Source organism: Alligator sinensis, unplaced genomic scaffold (genome assembly GCF_000455745.1).
Source record: "Alligator sinensis unplaced genomic scaffold, ASM45574v1 scaffold442_1, whole genome shotgun sequence".
NCBI lineage: Eukaryota > Metazoa > Chordata > Crocodylia > Alligatoridae > Alligator > Alligator sinensis.
The window spans coordinates 7,446,647-7,471,647 of record NW_005841829.1 but is presented as its reverse complement, the minus strand read 5'-3'; the positions used below and the strand labels follow the sequence as shown (position 1 = coordinate 7,471,647).

General features: G+C 41.4%; 1 protein-coding gene across 1 annotated transcript in view; it reads right to left on the bottom strand.

Annotated features, from left to right (window-relative positions):
* Window positions 1-25,001, bottom strand: part of NAV2 (neuron navigator 2) — a 420,322-nt gene that overhangs the window by 150,276 nt on the left and 245,045 nt on the right.

The following is a 25,001-nucleotide window of genomic DNA, read 5'->3' as shown; positions in this document are numbered from 1 at the left end:
GACTCTTAGATGCCTTGCAACTTTCCTTTAGCGTGTCTGAATCACTTAGAGAAAGCAAGAATAAGGTCTACGCAATCTGTAGACATTTTTTATCCTCAAAAATGCTGTAGGTGAAATTTCTAGCCCTCGTGACGTTAAGGGCAAAACTTCAAGGGGGCCAGGATTTTGCCCAAGTTCCTAACTGCTGTACATGAGCATTCCAAATACTAGGACATACATTGTGAGATGGAGGTTTGTACCATTGCATCAAATGTTGCCCTCATTCCAATTTTGTGCACTGTGCTATGTGCTGCCTGTTTTTAATTATCATCTTAAATGTCAGATGTTGTTGGCTTTCAATTGTGTCATCAGAAAATACTTAAGCAGCACTGGTGTGTATAGGGTAGAAGAACACTGAAGGCATCTCACTGTGGATCCAGATACTTGAGCTCAAGCTTGATTCACTGCCAAAAAGGCAACCCCAGTTGACAATGCACACCTGGTCATTTGGGCCAAGGAATCAAAAGTAGTGGGATGCTAGATGTATCATTCCCTTGTGTGTCATTGGCTACAGAAACTGGTATGCCATACCTACTCTAGCCCAATGGGCCATAAGGCAGGACCATGGATTTGCCTTGACCTGACCTGGTGAATTACCACATTAATAAAACAACATTCTTGCTATGAGGCAGTTTTATCTTAATTTAGACAAGAGAAAATTGATGCACAAGATAATGGACATAGCTATGTGAATAAGTAGATTGTTTGGAAGGGAAAGATAGTGCTTTGAGGACAAGAATTTGGAAGCATTTTAGTAATCATTCCCAATAGATTTGGGGCTTGTGGATATCTGGCAACTACACATCTTATGCACTGATTATTACATATACAGACAACAATAATTCTAATTACTTATTTAAAGATTTCATTGCACTTCATAATCACTAATAAATTATACCTCATCCTGTAAGAAAGGTAGAATATCCAAATAAGCAGGTGAAGAAGCTGATGTTCAGAGTGGTTAAGAACCCAAAGCTCCCTAAAGTTAACAAAAGGAATTCAAAAAAGGATTGATCTTGGACAAGTTATTAAAGGCCTGATCCTACTCAAATTCTAGGCAACAGGCAGAAAGAGACCTTCATCTCCAGAACCGCAGTGATGTGCATTAGTCAGAAGATCATCCTTTCCCCCCTTGTTTCCACATGCAAACAGTTTCCTGAACCACTACTAGAAAACTAACAGCTAAATTTTATAGTTCCCTCTTCCATTGCACTTTCTACAGCACAAAATGTCTGTAGCTCTATAGCTATTGTACAATTCAGTTGGAAAGGAGAATGAAAGGTAACCTTTCATTTGAAATGCAATAGGATTATTAGTTAATAAACTACTCAAAGCAGAAATTCCCTGAAATTAAAGTAAAAAAAATTAGAAATGCCTGAAATTGGATCACTGAATGACACAAAGTAAGTTTGATTTTTGTTGGATCTTACATGGCCGAAGAGTATATCAACTATATCAATAAGTATATCAATATCAACTATATCAAAGATGAAAAAACAACAGTAAAAAACAATCTAAGTAGTTCCTTTTCCAAACTGTTTTATAGATCACTACTGGTAACCCAAGAGAGAAAACTTTAGTTTTACAACTAGGAATAGAATATCTGTACTAACTGTATGCAATCTGAAGGCCTGGCTGTAGAAGAGAAAAAAAACCCAGCCTGATTTATGACTGCATCCTCATGTGACATGGTGAGACTGGAACCAATTATATTATAGGCTGGGGTTCAAGGAGCTCAATTTCCTTACGGTTTGCTATGGCAATGATGGCTGGGTAAAAGCAAATTCACCCCCTCTTCTATCAATAAACTAGGGGCCCTGAGTACAGTGCCATAGCAATGAAGTTTGGTGCCTGGGGTAAAGCCTGCAGCAGCAGCCCACCCTCACTCTGTGCACAGATCCAGGGGGTACACATCCCTCCATGCTTGCCCAGGATTGCATGCAGCAGTGGGAGCCACCCTTCCCCTATTCCTGTGCCCTGCAAACGAGCCACTCGTGGCTCCGCCCTGCGCCTCGCCCTGGCTGGGCAGTGCCTATTGGAAACCCTTCTCTTCAGTGTCCAGGGCAGTTGCCCCGCTCACCCCCGCCCCCTTGCTATGGCACTGCCTGAGTGGTCAAAGTGGGTTGGCTTTGTGTAGGTAAATATGAAACAGAGGTAGAAAGGGAAGATTTTGGCTGCATACACGCATTTCAGTAATCTAGGAAAATTCTCCCAGGTTTGCTGTCTGGGCACAGAAATTTACCCACAGCCATATGTACAGACATTTGAATGCTGAGGCCCTGAAGAGTGGAGAGCTTTCAGTGCTGGCCCTGTGCAGCTGGGGGGAGGAGGGAAAAAGGGAGGGAGGAAGAGTGGCCTTGTGCACACATCTCACTGTGTTCTGCAGGCTTCCTTAGTCGGTCTAGTGACAGATTGAGGCAGTACATAGGGCAGTCCTGACTGGCTGACCCAGACTGCCTATGGTTAGCTGTGTTTCCCTGCAGCATAATGTGGGGATTATGAAGGGGGAGTGTTCTGGAGCAGTAGAGTCCAGCAAGCAACACAGTCTCCCTGCAGGGCAGGGAGGATGAGAAGCTGGAGGCCTATGTTCCCTTCTGAGAGAAGCCATGGCATTTGAATATATTCGCTGTCCCAGGAGAAGCTCTCCTAAGAGTGACTTAACTGTGGTTGTTTCTGGGTTATTTTTCTTTTGGAGTGTCATTTTTACCCTGGGAGAAAAAGCCTGAGCATCTGTACTCTTGTGGTTTCTCCTGCAACACCAGTCTGTATGAGGCCTTTCTCCTTCATAGCTCCTGCCACCTGAAGCACTGAGCCTGTTAACAGCTTTCCCTTAACTAATGTGCCTCCACCATTTCCTTCAAGTCTCTCCACAGAACACTCTTCGGTAACTGTTTATCTTGATTACTAGATGATGTGCAACTGGTCTCTTGATTCACTGGATTTCATCTCTTATTTTATGACTGAAATGATGTAGGGAAGAGAATTAATAGACAGAGAATACCATATAAGTTTGTGGATGAAGAATTATTTGTTCCAGAGTGTTAACATTTTGTAACATTAATGTTCTCAGGAAGAAAATGGTAAATGCTCGAGTACTTGGAAATGACAAAAAAGAGCATCCTACAAAACAGAAAAGAAAAACTTATACCTTTAAATTGGAAAAATATGAATAAATCCATTTTTATTAGCCAGCTCTAGTCACAGAGTTTTTAGATGTATTTTGTATATTTGTATATATAGGTAGGTGAAGAATATAACTGTACAGTGGCAAAAAATGACCAAATTTATTCCTAATTTTAATAGTACTAGAATGCGAACCCTAAATACATTCATGGAAATTGTGAACCATGTAGTTTTATTAGCTTGAACAAATGAAGCTAACTTGTAGACACAAATTACCTGTACAGTACTGGGATGAACTAAAATTTCTAGGACTTAAAGCGCTAGGATTGCACGGATACTCTGAAATAAGCCAGTAAGTCCTTAAACTATATACACATTGTTAAAATAGCCAAAATAAAACACGTTTCTGTGGTCTGTTAATAAAAAGACTGATATTCTGCTAAAAAAATGTTTCTTATGTAACACTTCAACTATCTTTACTTTAAATACCCTGACTTCATTAATACCTTGAAACATTTTTAAAATTATCTGGTGCCTCGTTAAAATAACAAGCAAAGCTCAAACCATCCAAAGAAAACAAAAGACTTTTGTTTTCCCTTTATCACTGCTTCTAAGAGTAAGTCCACACAGCAGCCACAGCTGGGATGGTGAGTCCTATAGACATATTCAAACTAGCTGCAGCAGCAAAAAGCTTGGCCTGGGCTAGCAAACCTACCCCAGAGGCATTTAGTTTGGGGCTGAACTCTGTATTATTGGTTACACTGTACCTTGTGCGTGTCTGCATTAAGCTACTTTCACTATGGAGACTACCACGTAGATATATCCTGAAGTTTTCATATGATTTGTTTAAGAAGCTATAGTCAAATCAATATTGCATATTTGGAGTTGATATCTCTGGCACATGCTTCAATAAATAACATACCTTGCTGAGTTGTGAATTCAAATAGCTGTGTCCTCTCAATTCTTTTCTAAGTCTTGAGGAAACAGTGGCCTCACACAATTAGATCCAAACAAGGATATCTTCCTCTCTTTTAAAGGATCAATTACTGCTTCTTCTTACTGAGACATATATTTGCTCATGCAAAGAAAGAAAAGCCAATCTAACATAAATCTATAATTGTGCCAGCTGAGGGTGGCAGCAGGGAGAGAATCACAATCCAAATAGAACATCCCCCATTTCCACCTTTGTGTATCACTTCTATCATAAAAGCTGCTGTAACAGACTTAGCTGACTGTGAAGACTACATCTCCATAAGATGGGAAGGAGAAAACAAACAAACCAACCAATAAACCTATACTAGATGTGATTTAGATACACAAGTCTGTTCAGGGCCTGCCCCAGAACAACAGAAGATTCTCCACTGGGACTTTTACAAAGAGGTTGCTAAGCTGGTAAAGCTAGAGACAAGGCTATTCTCAGTTCTCCAGTGCCTATGGGGACAAGATACAATTCTTTTCTTTAAACTGCATAAACAAGGAGGCATGAAAGAATTACAGAGCTTCCACTATAACTTTTAGATTGGGGACTTGGATCAAATCTTCCATTATAAAGTTTCTTTGTCAGAAGCTTATACAATCCTTAAAATGGACAGAGAGAATGAAAAAAAGAAAAAAAAAAGTGGAAAAGGTGAAAAAAAAAAGTTATAGCGCTCTAATTAGTTAAGATTACATCATTAAACAAGTCTTCAACAGTCATTTTTCAGGAACTTGTGTTTGCATAAGCGAATCAGCTTATTTGAACTATTCCTGAACAAATAACATGACTTGATTTGAATCCCAAATGCAGATTTAATCTTTTTGCATGCCTGCTACACGCGCTTGAAAATGTAGCTGTCAGATCTGCACTTAAACATCATCATTTCCTGGCGTGTGACCAATTTTCTGATACAAAATAAAGTAGATTTTTAACTTTAAATTCATACAATATTATCTGAAAATGTAAATATTGTCCAACATAACTTATAAGCTATACATTAGTTGACATTAACTAATCTTAAAGATGCAGACTCAGAGTAGCACTCAGGCCTCACCAAAGATAATAGAAAAATTCCCTTTGGTCCAGAATTTCATTCCTGGTATACAAGTGCAGCCATGACATATATTAGAATGCTTCTGCATCACTGGAACAAATAATACTTTTCATTTTAGATTTTCAGACAGACTGATCACCTTTAAATAATTTTCAGAACTGTCTTGTTTTAGAAAGCTAACACAAAGGCTACAGATAGTGGCAGGACCAGCTATGCTGGGATGTGTCCTGTCACAGCTGATCCTACTGATTGGCAGAGACAGACATCTCTTGAAGTTGTTGTCCTGCAGAATCAGGTTCCTGCTGCTCTCAGGGGTTATGGGGAATTCCTGGGATGTGCATCTGCAAGTGTGGAGTGGGGAATGCATAGGTTTCCCAGGGCACCCCCAGAGATGGGAACAAGCACCCAGGGCCATTGTCCTACAGGACCAGGCCCCTGAAGCTTCAGGAGAACCTGTTTGGGGTAGCTGGAGAGCTCCATCAGCCCCAGGCTGCGTGCATTCTCATGCCATAAATGCATAGTTGTCTGCCACAAAAAGGTGGCACAAACTATTACTAGGAATCATTGCACCACCATTTTGGGGCATTTGGGGTGTGGCAAGGGGCAGAGATGTCTGTTCACTCTGGTTTTGTGCCACTATAAACATTTTTATGATGGCACAAGAGTGGCATCTGTTTGTAGCTATAGTAAAATGGATATATACAAACTGAGATCTTTTGCTAGCTGCAAGATAACTAGCCTTTCTTGATTCTATAATAAATTGCTATTAGGGCAAATTTCTTAAATATTAGATAAAGATAAGAGTTTTTACATTCTAAATAGGCAGTGACATTTTTTAAAATATCAAATGGAAAGTTTATATCAGTAAACTTGTTATCCTTAAATGTTCTCTATCTGAGAAGATTCTCCACCATACCAATGGGGGTGCATGTGTAAGGGAACATTTGGTTGTGCTAGAAGCAATGATGCCCCAACTCCTGGATAATGGCATAAAGAACCAGTGCAAACCCATATCCTATATCATGCACAAAGAAGTATACATGGAGGAGAGATTTCTATGCCTCCCATTGGACAACTGAGGGAAAGGGAGAGCTATAACGGAGCCAGTTGGCTACAATGAGTCTCCTTCCCATCCAATTTAAAAGCAGCTTTGCTTTTGGGAGCCATCTTGCCTTTATGGTTGCAGAGAGCTTGCAGCGACAGATTTGTTTTATGACAAATATTTTGCAAATATGGCTATATGAGAAAGAAAACTCAAAAAGGGATATTTTTATAGAGACAATCATATGAGTTTTTTCCTCCTAGCTTAATAAAAGAACGCACTATTTTACTGTATATAAATAAACATTTATACTTTTTTTTTCTTCACAAGTCTTTACACACTAATATAACTACTGAGTGGTATAAAACTATATGTTTTTTCAAATACAATTAAGGTATTGAAAGTGGTAAGTATTTATTGTGGTTTGCCGCCAAAGTACAGTAACTGTGCCAGAAGGGTACCATGATGAACAAAGAGTTTATTTTAAATATGCTTTCAACTGTCACTGAAGGAAAGGTGTTAGGGAAACCAAGAAGAAAGCCAGGCATCCAAAATGTTCTTATGAAGTATAAATATCACTAAGGACCTAATTCTGCCAGTACTTACTACTAATTATACTGCTTGCTATCATAATTTAGAGCCCCAACCTACACCTTATTACTACCATACTATTAAGTAATACTTCTGCACTACTGAGTAATATTACTAAGTATCTGTCTACATTGCTTAAGAAAATAATTTTTGTCATTGGCCACTTACAGGGCGGATCAAGGTAGGTACAGTGCCATGGATGTACTCCCCTTTCAGTTGACCATGACAGGTGAAGCAGTAGCTGAGGACTTTTTTTTAAGTTAGAATTTCCCCCTCCTTTCTCCTCCATGCCCCCTCCACCCCCCCTGCTCACTGCTGCCACTATCTCTGAATGCACCTGGGGTGAGGTTGGGGGTGGGGGTGGGAGCTACAGAGATACTCGAGTTCACTCCATCTGGGCTATGCATGGAGCTGGGCTCAGCCAGTGACAGCAGCAGCAGCGGGTAGGTTTTTCCTCCCTTCCTGGTCCCCCCAGTGTTCCCTGACACCCTGGGAGCAGGTGCAGGGGAAGGGAAGATGCCTGTTTCTGCCACTGCTGTCCCTAGCCAAGCCTAGCTACTCATGCAGCCTGGCCGCAGTTGGGCAGGAACATTCCTGAGACCTCTGTCCCTGGGCCATCTGGTGACAGTAGCAGGCAGGGAACAGGAGAGTAGGGGAGGGAATGTGTTGTTGAGCACAAAGGGGAAGTGACAGAGGAGGGAAGATTCTTGCCTGCTTGAGGAAATTTTAAAAAGTCCCTCTCTGCTGCTCCTGAAGCACTATCTGCCCACCCTGATGTTGGGGGGAAACACACAGAGACAGGATGCAGCCACCCTTGGCATGGGTAAGTCACAGCTCCCACACTCCCTTTTCTGAAATCCTGGATCTGCCCATGGTCATTTAGCCTGGAACTCTAAAGATGAGTGGTTCTAAAATAAAAATGCTGATGAGACAGGAAATGGCAGACTCTTCCACACACCTGCATTTGCAAAATACCTGCAGTTCCATTAAGATGTTTTCTAGTCTTGTGCAGAGAGAGTTATTATTTTTAAGCCAATAGCAGTTGGCTTAATAGCAGTTCCTGTTAACAAGGAAATTAAATTTCTGTCCATCTATTTAATACAATTATGTTATATTGTGACAAGCCATATGTAGTGTGCCTGGAAACAAGGCATAATTATCATCATCTATGCTGACAACATGGATCTAAGAGAGAGGGCTTTTATAGTACCTCCTGGGCTAAGGACAGACATTCAAAAAGCCTGAGCCTGAATTGATTCAATCTTTGCAGGTTAGTCTAACCTGGCTAGGCTTAATCTATTTGAAACCAGACAGATATTCTCTCTGGACTGAGGAAATTCAAGTGCATGCCAGCATTGGCTCAGGCTAGAAGCCAGGGGCACTAGAGCAGCTCTCCCTTCCCTTTTGCAGGGAGCTGAGCTGAGGGGGGCATGGACAGGCCCCTGCAGGACTCTCTCATTAGGGAGGCCTGTCTGCATGGTCACAGGCTTTTCCCCCAGTGGCTGCTCAAATGGTGGGATTGTTGCCAGCCCCCAGCCCCAAGCTAAAACTCTGAGGGGAAGGGGCAGCACGGGGGTGGGGGGGACGGGACAGTGCATGCATCTGTTGATGATACAGAGCTTTTCAATCTCCCTCCCTGCTTCCTCATACTGTCTGCAGCAAACTGACAGGGAAGCAAGCCAGCTGGGAGCTGATAACGATAACAGTCTTTATCACCCGATTGGCAAAACAATGGCTTCTCTCCATTACTTCAAACTTCTTAAACAGCGTACTGGATGACCTGTTGATTAGCTCCAAACAGACCTAAAAAGTCATTGTTCTATCTGCCTATCCCAGTGAAATTGGAGAGAGACAGACACACACAGACACGTCTCGGCATTAGCTAGCACACCACATGCCCAGGGTCCCTGAGGCTGGGAACCATGCTGTGGGAGATGGGAGAGAGGGAGGGGGGATTTCCTCCTTGATTAGCGAGGTGGGGGTAGGGCAGGGGGAAGCCGGGCAGAGCCTGCTGTGTCTGCAGTTTCTGCTGGAGCCTTACACAGCATTAGCTAGCATACCACATGCTGGCTATGGTCCATGCTGTGGCAGAGAGGAGGAAAGGATCCTTGCTTAAGCAGCGAGTGGTGAAGGGGCACAGGGAAGGGGGCATGAGGAAGCCAGTAGACCCTGCTGTGTCTGCAAGTCTCTGGCCGGGAGCAGAGGGGAGAAGCCAGTCCTGCTGTGAAGCAAAAAGCCCCACCCAGCCCAGAGAGCATGCTGGGATGCTGGGGGACTCTGATTTAACTTAAACCTGCAAGGGGTCTGGGACAGACATTGCATAAACCAGTTTGACACAAGTCAGTTAAGTCTGATTCTACATTCAACCAGGTTTATCTCAAACCAGTTTCAGCCATTTTCAGACTGGTTTATGTGCACTGAATGTCTGTTCTGTTACAGGTTTCAATCTGTTTCTGATCAGGTAAACCAGTTTATGTGTAATGTCTGTCCTCAGCCCCAAAGCAAAGCTGCAGGACGCTAGAAAAGCCTAACTAATTTTTGTTCACATCATTTGGGATTCTTGTTCCTCATGCTACTCAGATATGTAATTACATGAATTGTGACCCATGGAAGGAGATGGACAGACCCTCTATTTCAGTGTCATAAATGTTGTTTGAACATCCTTGTTCAGTGGGGATTAGTAGGTGGTAGTGGCTTCTTTATCCTTAAAAGATATCCATTCATCTTGACACACCTGGAGAGTAACAGCAAATTGTCTACAATATTTGCTGTACCCCCAGGGTATGCCCCTATTCTCTTGTGATAGCTTGTCTTCTGTGTGGCAACACATAGTACTCCAGCATATTCACTAGGCCAGATGAAACATAAATTCTTTAATTTCTTTACCTGTTCTTACAAAAGAAGTTTGATAAACACTATATTAACTGCCTCACTAAGCTCCTGCATCAGAAGTACCATGCCAGTGTATTCAACAATACATCAAACACTTTTAAGACGTTTTACAAATCATTTCCAGATGAAGAAAAAATTAAATGATATAGTTTAGGAACTTTTATGGTGTTTCAGTACTAGCAACCAGAGCTCCCAAACAATGTGGGTTTTTATACAGATCAGCAAACTGCAGTTACTCCAGATAATTTAACAGCCAAGTTTTAGCAAGGCTAACAGCAGGCAGATGACTGTCTGTACTCAACTTAGCTATAAAAAGATTTAATGAATGGACAATGAATGTGTTTTTCACAATGCATCTGATCGATTCTCAGTTGCAGGATGCATTTACATGCTTCTCTCTTCAACAACAAAGATATACAATTATTTTTTTCACATACTTTTTCCTCTCCCATATACAGGCTTTGCTTACACAAGAAATCTCAGCTATGTATTAGAAGTATATGAACCAGAAACTAACTGATCCACAATACTTGTAGGCAAAGAATAAAAGTGCCCCTCCTGCCCTGTTTTACTGGCACTATGCAACTGCCTCTGAGTTCCTGTGGCAACATGGACTTTTGAATTTCTCTCTCGTTTTGCCAGCTACACCCTTGCAAGTGCCCTTGAAACTTTGTATGGTGTAGTGAGCCCTTCCAAGTTCAATATTTTTAGGATGTTTCTGATGCCCAAGTGATTTATTTCTCCTTCCCTAAGTGCACATGCATAGAAAACAGGCTCAATTTATCCCAGAGATCAGCAGGTCTCATTTTAGCAGGCTAAATAACTTGATTTCTTTATACTTTCTGTATTCACTCATATACACAGACAGCCAACAGCACACTTATTGCTATGTTATGCAACTCCAATGCTAAGTTTGCTCATTTGGACAATTTGACACTTTCCAAACAGACAGAAGCTAAAAGTCCTCCTACTGCAGTATCAGGAAGAAGAATGGGTGCTTAAATATCCGTCATATAAGAAATGAAACGTATTTAAAGAAAAACTTTAGGGCCTGAAGGATATTCTAAGTTTTAACATATACTTTGACATTCTCAAGATTTATTTTTAGCCTCAGGAATAAAATTAGAAGTCTGAGTCTCAAGTAAATCAGATCCAAAGACTGCTTATCCCAAGGTTTCTGATCAGGAATCAACTTCACAGGAATTACTTAACGCTAAGAGCCAGTGCTGGACCCACCAGTCAATATAGTTATACAAAGACAAAGTGCTTGAGGAATGCTGAATATCAAGATGAATTAAATGTCTGTGTAAACAGCACATTTCCACTGCTGGTTTACAAAGTATGACGGATATGATCAAAATATGCAACCAGGAAACTGTCTTAAAATGTAACTAAACAAACAATCATTACTGCTGCTAGAATGACTGAAGGACCACTGGCAACCCAACACTTTTCAATTTTGTATAATTTGGGTTTGCCTCTTTTGTGCTGACAGCACTCTGGGGTTGGACCATATGCTCTTCCCTCACTTTTTGCCAAACTCCTGTCAGCTCTTCTTCTTGCCTGACCACTATCCCTCTGCTACTGCCAACCATCAGCACAGCACTTTATCTTCCTAACCGGAGGGTGGAACATGCACTCTACCCACAAAGTCTGCCTTCAAATTATAAAAGAAAGAAGGAAAGAAATAACAAGTCAAGAAAGGTCAGCTTGGTTTGGTATCTGGTTTAAATTCTAAGTTTTGATCCATACAAATTTCAACAGCTTAGTGAAAGCATTTAAGAGTGGGCGCAGGTCCTGAGCTTTATGGCATGGTCCTTTTGTAACAAGGCCAAAATACTCAACATTCAGTCCAAATATTTCCTTTCAGGTTCACATCAATTCAAACCCAGTGTTCATTTCATTTTAAATCTAATTAAATTGTGCAATGCAGCTGGACTTTGAAATAAAAAAAACCCCTTCTAAGTTGTTTTAAAAACATTCAAGCCCCTAACATGCAATAACAAACCCAACTGCTTGCTTTCTCAAAATTAGCAATCATTGTCAGGATCATGAAGAAAGAGATCTGTCTCCCAAAGACAGGTGGGAAAGGTAAAGCATGATGTAGTTTCTTCTACTAAAAATGTGTATGGATTTCAACACTTAGTTTGAGAAACCTGGTAACTGCAAAATTTGTGTCACATAGGCAGTGTGGCCCACAACTGGAGCAAATGGGCATTTTGCCCCAAACTCGGGCATTCTGGGGAGCCCAGACTGGTCAAATGTAACTAAAAATATCAATCTTCCTAAATCCACTAGCCACATGGAATATGCATATATCAGGGAAGTCAGGGTCTGACTTATGTCTGAGACAACCCAGACCAGAAAATTTCTGTGGGTGGCACTGAGTGGTGTCAGTAGCAGCTTCCTGACTCTGCTCATCCCAGGTTTACTGGGGGCAGTAGTTCATTCCCCCTAGCTACTTTTAAAACTAAGCCGTCTCTTCTGGGAAAGTCAAATAATACAGGCTTCTGTGAAACAGATATTCTACCCTGGGAACTGAACTGGGACTGCCAAACACATTTCATATAAACAATTCAACAGCCATCACATGGTAACAATTTTTGGTTACTGCTGCCTAGGACTAGGTATATTTCTACTTGCTAGGCCTCCTGGGCCCATACTTCAGACTTATCTGCTTTGCCTCTGATAACCTACAGTTAGAAGCCCTTTCATTTGCTGAAAGAATGAGGATCCAGCAGAGTGTTCAATCTAAAGGAACTTGCTTGCTGCCACAGCAGCATGATCTCCAATACAAGCATCATGCTTTACATACTCTTTCCTTGTAAACGCAGTTGCCTATGGAGGGACTAATTCTGTACCACTGAAGCATAGGGCAGTTTTTATATTTATCTCCATAAAGTCCATATTCAAGTCTGTCAGTTTGTCCTATTCCTGTGGGACATTTGTGGGGGAGAAGGGGAACTTATTTAAAAACAAACAAAACACAAGCACCATGCACATGCTCATGCTCACGCTGCTTGTCCTGGTTTAAAATTCTTGTTTCCTCTTAGAACATTAGCCAGTTTTAAACTATCCAGGTCTAAGAGAGACTTGGCAAAGGGAGGAGGTATTAGTGTGTAAAATAAGGACACAGGCCTGCAAGGGTTCTCCTTTGTCTGGTCCCCTGTTATTCATAAATTGATTCATAGATTGTTAGGGGCTGGAAGGGACCTTGCAGATCATCGGATCCAGCCCCCCCGCTCTAGGTAGGAAGAAAACTGGGGTTAGGTGACCCCAGCAAAGTGACTGTCTAATCTCCTCTTGAAAACCTCCAGAGTAGGTGCCTGCACCACAGTCTGGACACCCTGACTGTGATGGAGTTTTTCCTGGTATTAAGCCTGAAGAGGCATTCCAGGAGTTTGTATCCATCGGTCCTGGTCTTCCCCGGGGGTGCCCTAATCTTCCTTGGGGACCCACTGGCCACTTCACACAAGGATGAGACAGATCTGTTCAAGAGAACTCTCTGGGTCCTACCATGCAGCCAGTTTCCCACCCACTAAACTGTAAAGCAGTTGAGCCCACAATCTTCCAGATTACAGCAGGCAACTAAGCTCAATAACCCAAGAGGTAGCTACCAGCCCATATATCCTATGTCAGAAACATACAGCCTCCTTTAGCCAGGTCTACCATTGCTGTGAACTTCTCAATTTGCCTGTGTTCATTTCTTGAGGATTATACAAATTTAAGTCACTTAATCAATTTAAGTCATTTAAATTTATCAATAATCCAAATAAATGAACTGACCTACTTTCCTGTTGTATCTACTGTCTATTTTTGTTTTTCTCAAGCACAGAAGCTGCTTTTTTAAGAGACGCATTAGAAATGAAGTCAGTGCTGCTTCTTCAAAGATGGGGAAAAAGCAGTCACAATTATGCCATGGGATACTACATTTACACTAGTGTCCAGTTCTTCAATGCAAACAATCTAATTTACAAGAAATGTGCTACTGTAACTCTCTGGCCTACTGCGTGTCAATGCCTCTTTTCCTACTGGCTGGCTCCAGAGATTATACAGCCTAGACTGGCTTAGCTCAAATGATAGAAACCTGGAGTTTTGATGCTGAAGGTCCAGGATTTAATTACTACTATACTGTCTGTACCTGTGTGAAGTCAGGAACTAGCAGCAGCAAATAGGAAAGGTGATACTAATTGCCTTTCATTTTCTTTTTCCCCAAGCAACAGCCCATACTAGCAAGAGGCACTTTGTCTGACAACTGCAGATCTCAACTGATGCAAGTAAGCTAGAGGATTGCCTTACCATAAATCACAGGTATTAGCAGTTTCTTCTTCCTCCCACTGCTTTTTTTGTAAATAGAGTGTCTCATTTACTTTTTAACATACAGCCCATAATTATTTGTGTCACTGCATTCATGATGTTGATTTTCCCTTTGCACCGATACTCACTTTTTTCAAGGCTTATGCACTATAGTAACACACAATGCTCCCCCACTTTATGGCAAGAGGCAGAAGGCAGCCAGCTGTGGGACAGCTGGATGGGTAAGGGTGCACTGAGTTTGGAAAGTGAAACAGGACACATGAGGAATGGGAAAAGAAGTGTTCCCCACTGCAACATCTACACAAAACATTTACTTCACAGTAGACCAATTAGCTGCGCAGTAAACATCATGCATTTACACATGCATCCCTATTAGGCTGGAGTAAACTAATTTAACTCCACAGCAGCACACATCTAGACACAGTCCTGGCTGGCTGGGGCATGAAGGTATTTCAGTGCAGGGGCTGCCTGCCAGCTAGCCCAGCACTGAAGTACACTTGGGGCCCAGCCAGCCCCTCTGCAGCACGTTGAGCCAGGGGAGCAGCCCCAGGATGGCAACCTGATCCCCCTCCTTCCCCATACTCCCTGCCAGCTGGGGCTGCTCTGACCCAACTCAATGTGCTGTGGTCCCAGTCGCACGTGCAAACGTGGAGTCTGGGAGCAATAAACTCCAGAGCAATAAACTCCACAGTTTATTCATGCACATTAATTGCATGTGTAGATGCGCCCAGTAACTGTTTAAAAAAAAAGAAGAACCAAGCTTCAGGTTACGGGTGGAAATTTTGACACAGTCAACAGTTACTTTCATTCTTCCAAGACAGGGCCATGCCACTAAAATCCACAAAAACATTTCCACCTCAATTGGCAATATAGATGAAATTCCCTGGGAAAAAGACCATTTCTTATCAATTCCCACTGCACAGTTGTATACTCCATCTTTTATATATAAATTAATCATTTTTTCTTTTTCTTTGGCTGATAGTGGCAGTGGTGGTGCACTGTCAACTGTAACTAAGTAGAGAGACATGAACAGTGAGAGCTACTATTTAGTGCACTCATTACAGCAGCACATTGATTCCATCTTTTTGCTCTTGATGGCTGCTAGGGCACACCTTGTGTGGAAAAGTTTGGAAACTCAACTGTGTACTCCTACATGTACTGAGGGGAGACAGGACAGGTATTCCCCTTGCAATACCACTCAGATCACCTGCTGTGATGGGGACAGCAGGCACACCCATAGCATGGCAGAACAGTCTCTTCAGTCCTGGATTTTGCAACCGCAGAGAAATCTCTAGCATTTTTGCTCAATTTGTGAAATAAGTCCTGCCTGCCTACCTCCAGAAACATGACAGACTCTCAGCTGCCTTTGTTGTCAAATGCACAAAATTTCTCAATTCTGTGAACAAAGCCACAGATTTCTTCCCTCAGGAGTGGCAGCTGGTGTAAAGAAGCCACACATGAAACCAAACCAGCTTTAGGAAAGGTAACACAAGGACAGCTGGGGACCCTGGTGAAGTCAGTGAATCCCAGAGTATTGGAGGGAGACAGGTGCTGATGGGATATGGGGTAGACTTGGTGTGGGAGAGTCTGACGGTAAGATTGGTGGTATTGGAAAGTGTATGGAGTAACTTGGAAAAACCGGTGTGTATGAAAGCTGAAGACACCTTGAGACTGTGTTTTGAGGAGCAATGGCAATCCTGCGGGTGGGAGGTTTGTATATCGGGTACATCTAAGAAGTCTCTGCAGCTCTACCTATGCCAAAATAGCTATTGCAATGGAGCCCCCTAGTGGAGATGTACCATACACTGATGGAAGCAGTTCTGCATATAGTGGCACTACCTCCTAGGACAAGATAAAGAAAACTGACCAAAAATAGCACTATCTGCATCTGCTCCAGGGGCATTATTGGCAGGGCTGTGACATCTGAGAGCTGAGATGTTTTTCATCCTCTTAACTGACACAGCTATGTCATAAAGTGTGTAATGCAGATATGGCCTGAGATAACTTTCCCCTTATACTTCTCAGTGACCAGGCACCAGCAAGAGCTGCAGAGAAAGCAGAAGCATGGATGCCACCTAGTTGCCTGAAGCCACCATGGTCCCTAATGACCAACAGGAGGAATTGAAAGACTGCAACTAACTTCCTGCTTGCATCCCAGATAAACATGGGGGTAGTTGGGATTGTAGTTGGGATATGGAATGACTACGTACACAGATGCATCAGTATCTCTCAAAATACGTGAATTTGGCGACCCTGAACCATGATTACACCATGCTGCACAGTGTGATACACCACAGACTTAATGGACTCCTCTACCATTAATACTATGCATGTTTTGGAGAGGGAGGATGGTTCTCTACCTTCCCTGCTGAAAAGCAGAACTCAGAGACACAATCCTTTCAACCTGTTAGGAACCTTAGCAATTTATGGCACCCAGTCTGAATGGCTAGCTGGGATGTGTTAGCCTGGCTAGCTCTGCATGCTGCCTGATTGGCAGAAAGGGGTAGTAGGACTTCTCTTTAAGTCTACCTGCAGCAATGTGTCTGGGGGGACTGCAGCTTTAGCTTCAAGCCAGTTTCATGGCTCTATGGTTTTTGTCTCCTGATCCCTGACCTTGGTTCTTGACCATTAGATTGCTTTTTGTTCCTATTTTCAGTCTTAAATCATGGACCAGACTGCCCCACACACCCTGGTCTGCAAGAGCCACCGATAACAATTTTATCCATTTACATTTTCATCTCCATCCATTCTGCCCTGCCCACTCCATCCCTGACTTGCTGCTTACACTGACTAAGAGCTGTAGGGCCAGACACAGAGTACATGCTGATTCCAGTCCCTGTCTAGCTTGGTAGCTGTGGCAGTGGCAGCTCTAGCACTGGTCCCACTGCAGCCAGGCCAGGAAAGGCCCAGAAACAGCACGCGCTCTGGGTCTGGGACCAGAGCCAGAACTCTGGGTAAGTTGCAGCAGGGGGAAAGAAGACAGGGGGAGGATGAGACAGAGGCAGTGGGACAGAGGCAGCACAGAGCAGAGGCAGGGGAGGGCAGGCAGCATGGGGCAGGATAACAGAAGGCAGGAGGGATGGGGGCAGCGAGCCAGTCCCCTTTCACCTTATACTAGAATCCAAGATAAGAGGCTTTTTTCCCCACGTTCCATCATGTTAAAATGATCAAATGTCAGAACAGAAGCCTGTTCCAACAAGACAGATGGAAGTTCAAACAAACTACACATTCAGAGAGAGAAGTAAGATAAAATGAACTACATTCTAATGATTATTAGTCATGTTGGAGCACTGAAGCCATATACGGTATACAGTTTTCAACCCTATTTATCAGTCATACTTATATCAAGCCCTAGAGGTAAGGACAACCATTTAATCTGCAGTGCTAATGAAATGACCAGGCCACTGCAGTTTATTTTCCATCAGTCAAGGCAGGGGGCATGAATACTAGGGAGATTACAAAGTTCAAAATGCATGGAATGGGATACAACATGAGAATCTGGACACTGCTGGAAAATCTGGACACTAATGAATATTTAAATTTGGAAGCCCACCTCCTTCAGAGAAGAGAATGGGTGTGGATGAAAGATTTTTGATGACTCCTGCCTTGTTGTTGTTCTTGTAGTTGTCTGTTAAGTGCTAGCAATGTGTTCAGCTCTGTAAAAGACACAAGGGAAGAAGATGTGGTTCACACATCTTCTGAATAGTCTAAATGGATATGACATATATTGGAAGCAAAACATGCTGAGTAAGCCAAAGGACAGTTCCAGAGTAAGGGCCACTGAAGGAAAGACAGCTATTTGTTTCAGCAGAATTTGGATCTTGCCACTCTAGTTTATTTTACATCAGTCAGGGTAGGGGGCATGAATACTAGGAAGCTTACAAAGTTCAAAATAGATGGGAAACAACAGGGGCATGGATCCATTGAACTCCCAGTGACAGCAGAAGGGCAATTTAGTGTGCAGACTTTGCAAAGGTGGCAGGATATGGGAACCACTGAAATTCTGGCTGCAGTTTAAACTGGACCCTTAAAATGTAGGATTTGTGTTTTTAAATAATAAATTGGAAGGGCGATGCCATTTTTGCTACTGTAATTCAATACTTCAGACTCTATCAAAGGAGGTGAGTTGTTAGACTTTAGCCCCTTGTACATGTGACAGGGGGGTTTTCCACATTGTCTCAATCTGTCTCCCTTAAAGTGACACAATGAGTGTCAATTTATGCCTGTCACTCTGTTACGGCTGACAGGTCAAAAATCTCCAAATTGCTTCATGCGCTATTCAAAGTTAAATACGGTAGGGGGTGCTGCATAACAATTCAACCCTGCTGACCTCTTAGTACTAAATTACAGCAGGAGGCACTAAATTACAGCTCACACAGCGTGATATGTGCAGATCAGTGACAGTTGTTTAGTTTTATTAATTGACATATTTTACTTAAGTGTAATAGTGTCATGTTCATTACATAGTTTACGCATAGTTGGAGCACCCCAATCTTCAACACACCCTAGCTGTCAGTAGAGTGAATTTGGTGATGACTAACACAAAAGGGATTCTTTTAAACATTTATTTAATTAAATTAATGAACTTAAAAGGGAGTCAGCAGATTGATGCATGTCAGGCTCGTCAGCTACACCTGGTGTACTGAAACATTCATTACACAAAAAACCTGTGAATTACACTGCAAATTGCTTGAAAGTACCAGTAAATTGTAGCGACATCTGGTGGGCAAGGAGGCTCAGGTCATTTAATTTGGCAAGTTAACATGTATGTGACATGTACACGTGACTGATTTTTTGTCCACAATGGGACAACTTGCCATGATCAAACTAAAATACATCCAAGGTGGTCTAAGTTACCACACTCCAGGACAGTCTGACATGACAAAACCTCGTGCATGTCATTATGCTAACTAAATGGTGATTTTTTGTCAAGTTTCATCACATGTATGTGGGCAAGTCTCCACGTCTACAAGTGCCCAAGTGTTCTAATTTGGGGTTTACTTCAACCACCATAAAACCTGCTGCAAAATAGAAAGTGAAAAAGGAAAACTTAAGTATAAGCACCAACATTTGGTATGTGGAATCAATAAAGCTGGAACAGGTTTTCATGGAGAATGTCAACACTTTTGCTTCATTTGCCATTAGGAACTGAAAATTACAGCGATCCCTACACAAAAAACTCCCAAAAAATACTGAGACAGTTGAACTTGAAAAATGTAGAGGCTCTCATTTTCATTTTTACCAGGTCACCTATCCTACTCCTTGTTAATCATTCATTCTTTTAATAACTACCATTACTACTACTAACTAAGGCAGCAAGATTTTTCACCATTACTGTTTTCTTGATGTGCAAAAAATATAAAACCTTCTTTTCTTTCTCCAAGAAAGCTCTTCGCTTTGACCCTAGTGAAGAAAAAAGTCCATGTGCAAAGTATTAATAACTTCAGAGTAAAAGAATGTATATGAAAAATCCTAGAACTGGTGGCTTCCAGGCAATATCTAATGAGAGAACTTAATAGGAATCAACAAAGGCACATGTTACTCAACACCCAGGGAAATCAATTCTTTTTCTCATTTCTCCAGCACTGCCTACTAATTTGTTGTAGATCTGACACTGATCATTGACATTCAACTAATGACAAAACTCTTTATCAGTATTTTTCTAAATGTATGTAGTTTACAGTATTTTATAGGATCCTAAACCACATGGACAATCTTTAGCTAGAATCTATCCCCAATTTCCCTTTTGTGCCCCCCTGTCTATGGTTAGAAGTCATGGCAAAGACTGACTTCCCAAAGAGTGCCCCACCCTGTGACCTCTTCAATCTATTTCCACCTCAGTTCTGCACCCTGGCTTCACAATCCTTTCAGAAAGATTACTAGAAACCCTAAACAAGCGAGAAGGAATCATTCTGCTGGCCATTTGTGCGCATATGCACACTAACACACACGAAAATAGTTGGGGGGTTCCCATTTCAGGAATGAGAATCTGCCATTGCTTGCAGCAATAGTGCTTTCCCCTAGGCAGATGAGTACAGAGAGTGTTCTGAAAAAGAGACTGTATGTGTTATTTTGTGTGGTAAGAGCAAGAGCAACACAGTCAAATGGTTTCTAATGCAGTGCTTTAAAAGAAGAAGAAAACAAATTATATATCAGTGTTAAAGCTGGCCAAAAGCTGGAATTTCTATTCCTCAGGAAATTCCAAAATTCTAAAAAAAGTTGCCTCCCGTTTTGGGACAAAAAGTAGAAATGTTTGAACTTCTTGCAGGAGACGATAATTGAAATATTTTGTTTTGGACCGCAAGTAGATACAAGGGTCAACGACTCCTCAACTGCATGAAAGCTCCAAAACAAGGAGATTTGGGAATCCCTGTTCCAAATCAGTCTACGCGGTGAGGCTGTCTCCACACTGCCCTCTAGGTGATCTGTCAAAAAACCAGGCAGATTTCTGATAGCAACCACCCTTTGTTTGGTTAGAACTTTAACTGAAACAATACATGAAATTTTGGGGCTTGAAACAGGAAACAGTTACATCCAAAAAGGTGTTATCAGCCCGCATTAATGCTCACTTTGCTAATTTTCTCTCCATCTTTTTTCTTCAATTTAACTCACTTTGCCGTATCTCACAAAACATCACTGTCTAGATCACACGACACATGCCCCGTTAACAGATGCTGAAGTAAGTGTATTGGGATGCTTTTGGCCAGCCTCCAGCCTCTTGCTTTGGGTGGAGTCACACATTGCTTCCACAGAAGGTCATGGCAACAAGGTCAGCACATTAATTCAAATGTTAAATGGCCCATAACCAAGCAGGGCCTCTTTGTACAATTGCTTGGTTGTTTCACACTATGAAATGATAGAAGGGAAATTAACTCCACATCCTCCACTTGCACCCCCCACTTCCCCTCCCCATCCCCAAAGAAAGATGAACATCCCTAGCAAAAGAGAAATTGGAATAAACTACCCTTTCCAGACAGTTAAAGTTGACCAAGTTGAGGGAAGGCTTGCCCCTTTCAGTTGTGGGAAAATAAAAAAAAATGGGTAGGTTAAATGATTCCAGTCCCAAGGGATCAGTCTTCCCATCAAAACAGTGCAGGAGTTACTTTAGATCTAGACCAGTAAAATCCTGTGGCCATGCACTCACAGGATATAATAACTTGAGGAGTGTGGTATTCAAGGATCTTGTTTGCTTACTTACTCCTCTGCATGAATCTGAACTCTCTGTGGATTCATTGTTTTGCTGATTTTTTGGCTTCCTGACAAAACATCTTTCCTGGATGGGTTAGTCTTCGGCAGTTCCAACCCTGTGGCCTTCCTCCATCAGTATGGGTTTGAAAGGCCACTGATATTTTCTGCTGGGTGAGGTCCTAAGAAATGACATTTTTCTATCCTTATGAAATCAGTAGTAAAGTCTGCCAGCGCCCTGCTTCAACTGACTTAAAAATCGGCCAAATGGAACTTCCCATGACCCAGTACATTTGAGAGAAAGCATCAGGAGCATAGGGCTAAAATAATTTATCTTGGCTATTGGATTTATTTTGGCTATAATAAATATTTTGGCTTCCTTTCCTATCAGTTTGCCAATAAAAACATAGATCCAAGGTTTTTCAAGCTGCAGCATTATAACAATTTTGAAAATGACGAAGTAAAACATATACCATGAATAAAGGGCTATTCATGCTATAAATGCCTTTTTGTGCTGCCTTTTGCATTCTGGACTATAACTTACAAAAATATTGTACGTACTTGCCCAATAGTTTATCTTAAAAAGTCTTTTTTTTTACAGAAAATTACATTGCTGTTGTACAAGCTAACTCTCTCCTATCTAAACTCTATATTTTTCGTGTCTCACCGAGACTTGCCCCACTGAGACTTTCTGCTACCCCATTTTTTGTTATTGTGAATAACTGACACTAGGGAAGATGACTCAGAAATAGAGGTTGCAAAAACATCTGTTTATACTGAGGACAGTAATCCAGCATTGGTAGGTGTTGGTATGGTTTAGAAAGGGTAACACCCTCACCTCTGAGACAGAAGGTTCAAATCCCACAGTCAGTATTAGGATCAACTCCAATTCTGTCATTTAAATTAAATTTTGGAGGATTGCCATCACATGTGATTATACTCTGAAGAGTGTCTCTAAAGCCAGCTTTGTGTGGTTATTTCTATATCTACTCCTATCAAGAAATAGTAATCTCTATTACAAGTAGAGATTAAATATAAATCAAGTACTAATCGCTCTAGCTTTGAAACCACAAATAATAAAGATTAAAATAATTATAAAAATAATAAAGATTCTATCATTGGAACTTAGTTAACAATTAAAATATGATACATGAGCCAGAAAGAAATCTAGATCACTCTCCTGTAGCCTGTTTCAGTTAGTAATGGCAGTCGACATGATTCACTGCATAAAACATCCATATGCACTGGAAAAGAAAATGCCATTTATATATGGCTAATCTTATGAGCCAATGCTTTTAAACCAAGGTCCCTTCAACCAGACATCTTGTCACACCATTTGTCTCCGTCAATTAAATAAGCCCCAGTGTCCAAGCCTACCAGTGAAGCCTTAGGCCCCCTCTACACATGCAGGTAAAAGGTGTGATGAGATGTAATGCACGATCCACACAATCACGTACTAGATACCATTGCACCTTTCTGCCAGTGCAGGGGGAGCCTGATCCTGGGCTCCCCTTGCACCTGCAGGAAGCAAGCTCCTGCAGCTGGGAGTCCCCTCAATTGAGGAGGCTCCCAGCTGTGAGGATGTCCCACACACCCCTGGGGCTGGGGACAGCCACAGTCTCCCAGGCTTGGGGCTGCATGAAACCCCTGGGCTTGCAGAACAAGACAGCTACAATCTCCAGGGCCCAAGGTTTCACGCTGGGCAAGGTGCATCCCTGCATCTGGGAACCCTGTCAGCTGACAGGGCTCCGAGCAGCAGGGGAGACCCTGCTACATGTACAAATTAAAGCTCAATAACAACCAGCTATAATGTTAGTATACATTTTCGAGGCCTAACTTTATAGCTGGCTAGAACTTTTTACCACATGATAAGAACTTTGCACATGTAGTTGGTCTTAAGATAATTGCACAATACCTGTAACCTGTAGAGGGACCTTACTGTGTCTGCTCTATTAACCTATGTACTCCTGATACTGCTGGTAGTTAACTCATTGTTTGAGACACCACAATTGAGAGAAATGCTTGGAAAAGTCGCATTCCAATCTACATTGTTATTTGACATGCATTGGGTTTTTTTGAGCCCTATTAGAGGTCAGTGCTCTATATTTTAAAGAGTTAAAAATGTGTAATGTTTCAGATGCTGCTAAGTTTAATGCCATATTATGCAGGGTAGCCAGTTAGTTACAAAGCAGCAAATGATTTGTGAACATCAGTAAAGACACTGCTGTCTTTGAAAAGGTCATTCAGGAACTTAAAACGTTCCTGTTTCCTCTCATCCTTATACCCTTTCATGATAAGTTGAACTTCAACTATAAGTTTATGATTCTGTCAAGGGAAGTTTTCAGTTCCGAGCAAATGATTAGATGGAGCCATATACAATACCTTTATAGGAATGGCAGAGAACACAGGAGAGCTCTCTGAAAACTGCAGTGAAAAAAAAAAAAGGCTTGGAGACTGAGAATATTAAAGTTCAACACGGGCCACTTCTGGCACCAGAGAGGCCTGCCATAATCCTCAGAAGGTATAACCAGAGTGTTCAGGTGGCTTTTTTCCTTTTAAATTGTCTACTTCTGGTATGTGCACAAACAGTTCCATAATTATGCCACAGATGATATATTCAGAGGATCAGCATAAGAGCTACATTTCACTTAGGTCTTTATAATAGGGCGTAAGAGCTCTTAAACAGTGCCTGGGCCACCCATTTGTCTTATAGGCAAAGATGAATTTTTTCATATGAAAAGAAACATGTCTGTCCTTTCATATTATGTACATATTATATTCATAAGCTAGAGCCTTAATAGATCCTGCTTTAAGTCTTTCATAATGATTCAAACTCGTTTTCCCTCTCTTAGTCAATTTTACAAGAGAAATTTTGAGTGACAATCATGTGACCTTAGGAAAATCAGTCATTGTTAGCACAACAAATGAAAAACACAGGTACAAGCTGCTTTATTTTGTGAATATGTAGGCCATTTTAGTAAAGTATGTGTTTTCACTATAAAAGCAGCAGGTTCTTCATATAACATGGGAAATTTAATGCCATTATCTCCATATATTTTCCCAATGGGTTGTTTTATTACAAAGCTCTCTTAAAAAATAAAAGAGAGTAAAACTCCCAAACTCTTAGAAAGAACAGAGTGAACCAATGCTTCCAATGTAATAACAGACCCGTTAGCATATAAACTCTAAATCTTTGGCCTAATCCATTGTTAGAATAAACACTACTAAAAATGTTAAAGAAAAGCAAGGATGTAATATTGCCAAAAAAGGAAAAGACCAGTTATAGGAAAATTGCCATTTTCAGATCAATGACTTTTTATCTTATCATCAATCAAATGCTGATGCATATGAACAACGAAAAAAATGATTTTGCTAGCCAAAGGAATGGTGAAATGTTGACTTAAAATCTTGCTAAGTTTAAATAACTGTCCATCAATTTGTATGTCTGCACTTTCATCTGCGTGTACATTTTTATTTTGCATACTAAAATATTTTTCACTTGCACTGAATGTAAACAGACATCTTCCTTGTGAACTTAAAACAGACAGACTTTCTGTTCAAAGTTCAGACAGCAGGAGATGTTGCAATGTAAAAGTGCCTCAAGTTCACCATCTTGTGGAGACAATGAATACTGCAGTTGGCATTTGGTTTTGGATACTATTGGCCCTGAAAGATCTGAACAAGTCTGTTACTATTCAGGAACATACTAAAACATATCCTTAAGTTTCAATTACTTCAGGGGAATTAAGGATTATTTATGCAATTTTTAGCGATGCATTGTT